This window comes from Macrobrachium nipponense, chromosome 27 (assembly GCF_015104395.2).
Source record: "Macrobrachium nipponense isolate FS-2020 chromosome 27, ASM1510439v2, whole genome shotgun sequence".
In the NCBI taxonomy this organism is placed as follows: domain Eukaryota; kingdom Metazoa; phylum Arthropoda; class Malacostraca; order Decapoda; family Palaemonidae; genus Macrobrachium; species Macrobrachium nipponense.
The window spans coordinates 13,423,848-13,434,823 of NC_087216.1; the positions used below are offsets into that span (position 1 = coordinate 13,423,848).

Below are 10,976 nucleotides of genomic sequence, written 5' to 3' on the forward strand. Positions count from 1 at the left end.
TGCCATCTTTGAAAATTACTAATGCAAAACTTTTTATATATTTTTCATTATAAAAATATTTCCCCTTCCTGCTTTAAGAAGTCTTGTCTAGAATTTTTCCATCCTACAAACCTATGGTCATGTCTGAGTAAATCTCCACTACACTGTCATCCCTCTATTGCTCTTTAGATAATTTATCTGAAGCATTTTTACTAAGTCTGCTTCTTTCCCACGTTTTTCCCTACATTGAGGGGTCGGTTGCCTGATGCCCCTTCTCCACAGACTTCTATCAAAGTCACTGCCATCTAATTCTCAGTCTCCCTCTAGCAGGTTTTTCTCAAGGCCCTCTTCACTTCATCATTTTCCAATCTCTCGAGCAAAGCAGCGGTATTCTCATCATCCACCTGCATTCTCATCTCTGTTCTCTCAAGCTTTACTACCTCTTTTCTTCTTGGAGGCCATTTTTGATCCATACATAACACTGGTCTTTCTCTGCCATAGATCTAGACTTTTAGCTTGTTTGGCATTTTCTCATCACATACTACTGCAGCTACATCCCTCCACTTCCCCCACGCCGCTCTTAAACTATACTGTCAACTTCAGCCTCACATGGCTTTTTTAAAAGTAGATTTCAAGTATTTAGACTAACGCCTATTTTATAATCGAGCCTCTTTCATCTACTACTATTCTGTCTCCATCTTCTCTGCTGTTCCCCAAAACCCCTTGTTTTTTTCACATTCATTTTTAAACCACCCCCATAAGACCCCTATTACTCCCCAACCCTACTCTGGAAGTCCCGCCTCTGCAGCAGTAATCACCAGATCGGAATACAACAACTCCCACAGCACTTCATTCCTGGTGTAAATCCAACACTACCTCAAAGATGTCTTTTTCTCAAGCTGAATTTTTACTGGTGCAGATTAATTTAAAAATTATGTATGTAAATGTGAATGATTAGATATTTTGAAAAAGAAACCTTAAACTACAGAGAAGTGAAAATTTGTATATGTAGGTAACCCTTGATAGTTTGTTAGAGAAATGAAAATTCAGTATCATGGGAGTAGACTATTTTAAAAAAGTCCTGTTTAAAAGGGGTTGCAGCAGCTGCGTTAATTTTGTATAGAGAGTTCACTATTTTCCTTATCAAAGATTTCTCAAAGTTGCTAAAACTGGCAAGCAACCTGCCATAAGGAATCGTCAAATCCGATAGTCATATTGAATTATCTTTATTACTACTACAAGTTGTTTCTCGTCGCGTCAAGAGAGAGAACAAGTTGTAGTAGTAGCAGTAATAAAGATAATTCAATATGACTATATCGGATTTGACGATTCCCTATGGCAGGTTGCTTGCCAGTTTTAGCAACTTTGAGAAATCCTTGATAAGGAAAATAGTGAATATTCTATACAAAAATAACGCAGCTGCTGCAACCCCTTTTAAACAGGACTTGTTTAAAATAGTCTTCTACTACACCGCGAGTTCGATTCTCGGGCATTCCATTGAGGTATGAGAGGTGTACTTCTGGTGATAGAAGTTTACTCTCGACGTGGTTCGAAAGACGTAAAGCCGTTGGTAACGTTGCTGAAAAACCACTGGTTCCATGCAACGTAAAAAGCCACACAGACAATCGATATGACTACACCAGATATAACGATCCCCTTTTGGCATGTTGCTTGCCAGTTTTAGCAACATTGAGAAATCCTTGGTGAGGAAAATAGAGATTATACAAAATTAATGAAGCTGTTGCAGTAACCGTTTTTTAAAAAAAAATCAATAAAGATAGGTCTGGACTCTGCGACACAGATATTAACTATTAAAGTGCAATTGCAATGGTAATTTGTTTCTAAAGTGTTAGAAAAAGATTTAAAAGTTCATTATAGGTACCCAGAATTACAATAGTAATAATAACAGGACTATCTCGATTTCGTCTCCTATGTTAATCTCTTATAAATGAACATAAATATAATTCCGTCCCCTGACCTAACAAACCTTCCTTTGCTAAAGCTAAATTTTAAGGACGCCGTGCCATAACTTGGCCGGGTTCATTACCACCCTCAAGTAACACCTATCACCGTCTCCCTACCCTCTTAAGTTGAGACGGAGAATTATCTCCTAGTTTGAATCTAAATGTCTCAATTTTTCTCTTACTTGACAATCTTCCAATCTCTTACTTTCTATCACTTAGTTGTTCCCCCTAGCTGTCCTCCTCTTCACTAAAACCCTCGTGCAGGTTAGGTAGGAGCTGGGTCTCTGAACTTAAGCTTTACCGTGATCCAAATGGCAGGCACTGTAGTGGTTTGGTCCGCCACTCGAATATGTTTGGACCCTGGGGATATTGATGTGATTCTACATCAATATTTATTGGGGCGGGATTACCTGTGGGGACTTGCCTACGGAATCCGGGTAGGTATAGTCTCCACGGTAGGACTCTCGGCAGTTAATCCGGATTGCCCTCTAAAATAACATGATTGGGGAGGATTGCATACTAGCTATGCCCTCGGTCCTATCAAGCGGGGTTTGCTTACACTTGAGCCAATCATGTTATGATAGAGCCATCCCTTCGGGGTAGGGTAGGGAGTGGACATATAGGAGTTGGTCTCTGCTGTGTGCCTTTGGTGAAGGGGAAGTCTTTGAGAGGAGACCCAGTTTTTTTCCATGACTTGCAGTTGGTTTCTCTGTAATTTCAAAAAAAAGAAACATGGAAATTGACTATGGAACCCAGTCCCCGAAAATGTGACCCCTTGACACTAAATTCCCATCTGACCCTGGAAACGAACAAGGACACCCTTTTGGACACTTCAACCCAAAATATACCAACCATGGAACCTTTTATTAGGCCTAAAAGATTTATCAAAAGAAAATTCCAGCCTAGCCCTTCCCTAGCTTTATTTGAATCACATTTTGGAAAGGACAGTTGGACAAGATTTTTGACAATAGAAAGTGAAAACAAAATTCCAAATTTAAAATTAGAAAATTATTTACTAAGCAGATACCCAACAGAAAACATGAAATTTCGCCAAACAAGCTAATACATGGATAGTGGAAACCACTACTAAAGCCCAATCAGAAAATTACTTACAAATTACGAACATAGATAACACAAAAATAAAAGTCACCAAGCATAATAAACTTAATAGTATTTGTGGTACTATAATCCTGCCAAATAATGATGACGAATTTATAGATAAAAATATTTTGATGGACTCGCTTAAGAAAAGATACAAAAACATTGAAGAATGTGACATCTATGTATCCGAAGTAGGGAAAAATTCAAAATAAATATACATATAGCTAAACTGAAATTTGAAGGAAACGAACTCCCTTTAACAATTAAAGTATTAGGGCAGACGAGAGAGTTGAGACCATATATCCCAAAACCACTACAATGCAAATCATGTAGTAAATATGGCCATTCAAGTAAAAAATGTAGAGAAGCTCCAAGATGTGCATGTTGTGGATCATACAACCACACAACAAAATGGGACTGTGAAAACCCAATTTGCATAAATTTTGGTCAGAATCACCACTCAAGATCAAAGGAATGCCCTTATTACTTATACAACACTGAATTAAAAATCTTACAAGAAAGAAGTGGAATGTCAATAAGAGAAGCTAAGATAGAACTAAACGTAAGAGGTTTACAAGATCCAGCAAGGAAAAACACATATAAAGAGGTAGTAAATAAAGAAGTGCAAAACCAAATTCCTACAGAATTATACAGTATAAATCAAACAGAAAATACTCATAATATAAAGGCCCAAAATTCAAGTTTAGAAGCTACAGAACATATAATATTTTACCAACACCAGAAATGCATGAAGACATGATGAATTTGGAGGACGAGCAAAATACAAGAGCTAAGTCAAAAGACTGCTTGAAACAACCCCACCCACATCCAAAAAACAAATTATACAATCAGTAAGACCAAAAATCTATATGGAAAAAAATGAATACAGACAAGACAAAGTCAACGAAAATTGCTTGCAAACCAGAAATGAAAAAAGAGAAAGAGAAAGTTAAAATATCAGATAAAATTGAAGAAAATATTGAAATAGAGCCCAAGATCAAAAGCCATTTAAATGCACTTCTAATAAAAAGAACAACTGAGACTCTTCAGCCAACAAAGAAAACAACAGCAGAAATACATCACCCACCAAAAGAAGAACAAATTACTGCAAAATTTTACAACTTCAATAAAATACAAAGTACAGGAAAACCAATAAAGATATTAAAACAAAATCGAAAACCTTCTTACAGTGTCTATTTTACAGTGGAATATCAGAGGATACATATCAAATAATGAAAACTTAAAATCATTAATTAGAGAATGTAATGCAAATATTATTTGCTTACAGGAAACTAAAATAGGTAACAATGTTCTCAATGCTGGCATGAATTATAAAGTGTGGAAATCAATACAAATTTTAAATGACAACAGCCAAGGAGGAGCTGCAATTATAACGCATTCTTCATTCAAATGCCAACCTGTTAGGATTAACTCGGTAATACAGGTATGTGCAGTTCAAGTATTCCTGAAAAAAAAAAAAAAAACATATGCTCAATATATATGGAACCATCTTTAGAAAGTCGCCTAATACATCATCTTGGAAATAATAGACCATTACAAGTGGAAGATTTAGAAAATCTAATAGAACAATTACCAAAACCTTACTTATTAGTAGGTGATTTTAACGCCAAACATCCCATGTGGGGGAAGTACATCATCTGACAGGAGAGGAAATACTCTCCTAGATTTTATAGATAACAAAATTTGATTGTTTTAAATGATGGTTCGCCAACAAGATTTGATGTTTATCATAATACCACATCTGCAATAGACATCACTTTATGTTCCCCAGAAATTGCCACAGATTTCAGTTGGAAAGTAAATAATAATTTATTTGGGAGTGACCACTGGCCAATACAAATTGAGCTAAAAAAAATAATATTAATATAACATATATACCGAAGAGGAAAATGGAGGAAGCAAATTGGAATTTATATAAGAGAAAACGGTGATTAACAAAAAACTTTCTGACTTTACAAACCACATAGATGCTAATGAACATCTAGTAAAAACAATAGATGATAAAGCAAATGAAATCATTCCAGTTACCTCAGGCAACCCGACTAGACCACTGGTACCCTGGTGGAATGTAGAATGTAAAGCAGCAAGGAAGATAACAAGAACAAGCTTTAGAAGATATCAGAGACATAAATGTGATGCCAATAGAATTGCACATTTGAGAGCTAAAGCAAAGCAGAAAAGAATATTCAAAATAGCCAAAAGAAATTCATGGAAAAAATATATTAATAATATAAATCCTAAAACTAAAGACAAAGAAATCTGGAAAAAAATAAATAAACTGCAAGGTAAATATCGGCCAGATCCATTACTTATATTAAAAGTGGAAAACAACTATATTTCAAACCCCAAACTAGTAGCAAATGAACTGGGTAAATGCTTCGCCAAAACATCGAGTATCTAAAATTTTACAAAGAAATTCCAATTAAGAATAAAAAATTATGTCCCAATACCAATAAAATCTAATAATCAGGAAATCTATAATCTTCCTTTCACGAACATGGAAGAACTGGAAAATGTACCGAAACTTGCAAGTCCAACAGCTCCAGGGGAAGACAATATTAGAATTATGAAATTATAAAAAATTTACCAGATGAAAGCAAAACCTTTTTATTAGAAATTTTAAATTAATTATGGCATTCTCACAGCATGCCTAAAACCTGGAAAGAATCTTTAATCATACCAGGCTTAAAACCAGGAAAAGACCCAGTCACCAAGCAGCTATAGGCCAATAGCCCTTTCTAGTTGTCTAAGCAAGATATTTGAAAAAATGGGGTATTAGAAAGCAAACAGCTATTGTCAAACAGGCAGTTTGGATTCAGGAAAAATAAAAGTACCATAGATCCCCTCTTAATGATTACAAGAGAGATACAAAATGCAATGGTTGGTAAAAAACAAACAATAGGAATATTTTTTGATTTAGAGAAAGCATATGATACCACCTGGAGGGGAGGGATTTTAAAAAAACTGATAGAATAGGGAATAGGAGGGAATTTATATGAATATATTAGGGAATTCCTATCAGAAAGATATAAAAAAGTCAAAGTGGGGGCAGAAATCTCTGAATCATTTATCCAGGAGGAAGGAATCTCCCAAGGTAGTGTACTAAGCGTGGCATTGTTTGCTATAGCAATAAATGAGATACTAATTGAAATGATCCCACCAGGTGTCCAAGGATTTCTTTTTGTAGATGACTTCGTCATATATAGTAGTGGTGAAAAAGCGCTGCACATAACCAACAGATTGCAAGCAACCATAAATAGGGTAAAAAGATGGGCCGATAATAAGGGTTTTAAATTTTCACGGCAAAAAACCAAAGCAGTCGGATTTACAAGATCAAGAAAACAGGAATTAATTCCCACTCTATTTATAAATAATGATATAATTGAATATGATGATCAGATAAAATTCCTCGGTGTAATACTTGATAAAATACTTACATTCAAAGAACATATAGAACAACTGGCGATAAAAGTAAGAAGATCCTTAAATACAATAAAAGTAATTGCGCATAATGACTGGGGTGCTGATAGAACCTCTCTGATAAAAGTATATAAGGCTATTTGTCTAAGTAACTTGATTATGCATGTCAAGTATATGGTAGTGCTTCTAAAACCCTACTAACAAAACTGGATATACATAACATGGGTATTAGACTATGCACTGGAGCCTACAGAACTTCCCCCGTGGAAAGTCTGTATGTAGAAGCAGGAATAGATCCCCTGAAAGTACGAAGAAAAGAAATAGGATTAAAATATATAGCTAAAATAAATAACCTTAATGATAATCCAAACACTAAATATATGAAAAACATAACAAATAATTATGACAATAAACCAAGAGCCCCTAAACCATTGGAAAATAGATTAAAACCTGATGTGGAACATCTAAAATTAGGAACAAGTAGCATATAAAAATAACCACTCCTAAAATACCTCCGTGGAGACATGCTAAAATAGAAATCTGTGAAAAAACATTTAATTAGAAGGTAACAGATGCACAATTAAGGAGTGAATTTCTGATACACCAGGAAAAACATAAACGGGACATTAGTACTTATACAGACGGTTCCAAGTCGAAGGAGGGTGTAGGCTATGCTGTAGTAACAAAAAATATAAAAATAAAGGAAAAAATGCCAAAAAATATGCTCGATATTCACTGCAGAGATAAATGCTATATTATAGGCTATAAAACATACCCTTATGGTGGGAAAGGCAAACGATACCTTTGTAATATACACCGATTCTTACAATGCTTTAGAAGCACTAAAACAATATACAATTTCTCATCCCGTAATTGAAGAAATAAGGGAGTGGATAGATATAATAGTAAAATGGAAATCTATAAATATAAAATTATGTTGGGTCCCTTCCCATGTGTGTATAAAGGGTAATGAAGAGGTAGATAAAGAAGCCAAAAAAGGCAGTAAAAAAGGAGTCTATCAAAAAAATACAAATACCTTACAATGACATAAAAACCACAATAAATGAATACTGTCAATCAAAATGGGAAAAAGAATGGCTAGAATTAAATCATAAAAGAAAGCATATTAAATCATCCGTAAAATCTTGGAATAGACAACAATGTCAAAGAAGGGAAGATGTCATATTAACAAGATTAAGAATAGGACATACATACTTAACACACAAATACTTGATGTTGCAAGGCGAGGAAAGACAGGCCCCTTACTGTGACCATTGTCGTACTCTGGTCACAGTCCGTCATCTTCTAACTGAATGCCATAAATTCGAAAGAAAACGAAGATCCAACAACATATATAATATACCACTTGAAGAACTATTGGGAGAAAATGTCCCACTTCAAAATATAGTAAAGTATCTCAAAGAAATAAACCTTCTTTATTTGATGTAACACGTCTTAAAATTTCATAAAGTTATACAGTAAGCGCTGAATGGCCTTTGCTGACCCAGTGCTTGGTGTTACACCTAAACTTTATAAAACCAACCCAACCAACCCGTCTCCCTACTTGGTCAGACAACTCTCCATAACTTGAGGCCGTTAAATAGGAACACTTAGATAAATTGAAAACCCTACTGTATCCTGTAATTGACAGATAACGCCCCCAAAAAAAAAAAAAAAAAAAAATCAGTCATGAACACTGGCGATTTCTTGAGTCCCACACTTTTTGTCCAGCTCAACCTCCTGCCCTATATAAATGACCACCCACTATCTAGGGCGCCAATTTTACTATATATGTTATGAATAATGAAACATTAACTGTACAGTACTACAAAACTTGTTGCCGACACCAACGTTCCTGGCAGGAAGGCAAATTTAAAAGTTGCACCATACAGAGAATGTATTTGGTAATTAGGAAAGTAACTACATACTCCAAATAAAACCACATCTTGGCATAGTGCAATTATTTCTTAACGTGGTTGGGTTTGAGGCCACCCTTTTGAAGGCTTTGTCAACATGCAATTCACTAAGCTGACCAAGGGACTGTAGTTTAATGCTAAGCAAAAACAGCTCGTAAGAGTGAAAATGCTACCTTTCCATGGCCTGTGAGCGCCTCAGTGGCGTGGTTAGTATGGTGTTTGCGTCCCACCTCGGTGGTCGCGGGTTCGATTCTCGGCCATTCCATTAGGGAGTGAGAGATGTGTATTTCTGGTGACAGAAGTTCACTCTCGACGTGGTTCGGAAGTCACGTAAAACCGTTGGTCTCGTTGCTGAATAACCACTGGTTTCATGCAACGTAAAAACACCATACAAACGAAACAAATCTATGGCCTGTGAGTGCAGCGTTTTTTCGTAATACCCGTATCCAATGGTTAAAAATGCAAGCTATCAAGACAGTTAACGATAAAGTCTTCATTCAAGATAGTCGTATTGGTTGGTTACATAGCTTGTAAAACAACACCCTTTATAGATCGCTTTTGTTTATAGTATTGTGTTAAGTTCGCAAATTCGCAATGCCTTTCTGCAGCCAGTTTGCCGGTTCTGTTTACTATAATTGGTAATGTTTGCGGTTGTGTGATGCAGCTCTTGTCTACAACGGTATTTGTTTTTTTGTTTGCATGGTGCTTTTACGTTGCATGGAATCAGTGGTTATTCAGCAACGGGACCAACGGCTTTACGTGACTTCCGAACCACCAACGGTATTTGGGATATTTTAAATATGAAATCAAAATTGAACAGCCTCATGGAGCACAGAGGACTGCATAACAGTTATTGTGAGACAAATTCGATGCATTTTTCTACCATGATTAATGAAAGAAAGCCTACACGAATTCCACGAACTAAGAAGTGAATATGCCGATGTACCTATAAATCAAGGTAAGAAATGTGAAATTGAAGTGAATTTTTTTATTAGGCCAAATAGCTTAGACAGGAGACGACAATCACGTAGTTTGGTGGCAGCCTAGGGCAGTGGTTCCCAACTTGACCATACCCAGATATGATGGGTCCACTCCCAGCCAAGGACCAAGCGCCTCCGTGGCGTGGTTGGTAAGGTGTTGGCGTCCTACCTCGGTGGTAGCGGCTTCGATTCTCGGCCATTCCATTGAGGAGTGAGAGATGTGTATTTCTGGTGATGGAAGTTCGCTCTCGACGTAGTTCGGAAGTCACGTAAAGCCGTTGGTCCCGTTGCTGAATAACCACTGGTTCCATGCAACGTAAAAGCACAGTTATCATTATCCTACCGGGATACCCAGTAGTACAACGTAGTAATACAATTTAAATATTTGCATATTCCAGCACGAAGTATAAATATGTAAAAAATATTTTCAATACTTTTTTTTTACATTGAATTCAATACAAAGTCAAATTCTTGAACACATGGGGTCCGCGGTCCCCAGTTTGATTACCTTCAAATTAGGTTAAGGTAGTGACGGTCAGGTTAGGTCCTTTGGAGTTGATTGACAGGTTTTACTTTTTTTTTTTTTTTTTTTTTTTTTTTTTTTAAACATACCCATTGCAGAATAGTTGCGCACACGCTCTGCTATACCCAATGGCTTGCTTTGGAGCCCAGTGCCCTTCTGCCATGCCCAGATCAGGGCACGGCTCCTTATGTCGAAGTTCGTTTAAGGGAGGGTGTAGATAATTGAGGATGTATTCATGTTGAAAATATGTCTGATCTGCTTTTAAGATACCTGTCACCCGAGGAAGGAACGTGCTCTATTGCCATGCAGTTCTGAGAACATTTTTAACTACTGTAGTTCTCTCGGATTTCCACGACAAATGTCATTGGGGTTACTCTAATAAAATTTTATTTTCTGAAGTAGCAAAAGTCTTAGTAGGCTAAGAATGCAGTAAGGACTTATCATATATATATATATATGATATATAATAATTTATATATAAATATAAATATATATATAGATATATATATATAATATATATATATATATATAAGCGAATACCACAAGAAGATAATAGACGATGACATTCGCTTATTCAATGAAGTCACGTGCATCTATTGCGATTTCTAATCATATATATATATATATATATATATATATATATATATATATATATATATATATAGTGCCTCTTACTAACTCTGCCTTAGTTGTAAACATTGACTGTAAATGCTAGGTAACATATATTGTGTCAAGTTGAATTTCGCTTGCAAATGGTCATTTAATGTTTAGCTAACAACAATTATATACAGTAGGATTAACATAAATTTGCCAAGAGGATCTCACATACAATACTTTGTAGGATCCCAAATGTTCAAACCTTTCCTTCTTAATTTTTTACACTAGGCCCATCCGACCCCGCCTTCCACCTTATCGCCCCAGTCAGTTAGGTAGCAAAATTCTCTCACCGAAAGCGATTCAGTAGTATAGTTAAAAATTAGGTGCTTCTGAAGTAAAAGTTCAATAATTGCATATAGTTCATCCACTTTCTTCGTAAATAACCTTTTAGCAGGCCCCTCTCGATCGTTCCACC

At 35.9% G+C, this 10,976-nt stretch overlaps 1 protein-coding gene across 1 annotated transcript in view; it reads right to left on the reverse strand.

The window, feature by feature from the left end:
- Positions 1-10,976, reverse strand: part of LOC135200836 (small ribosomal subunit protein eS4-like) — a 59,161-nt gene that overhangs the window by 31,545 nt on the left and 16,640 nt on the right. The gene's annotated exons all lie outside the window — the stretch shown is intronic.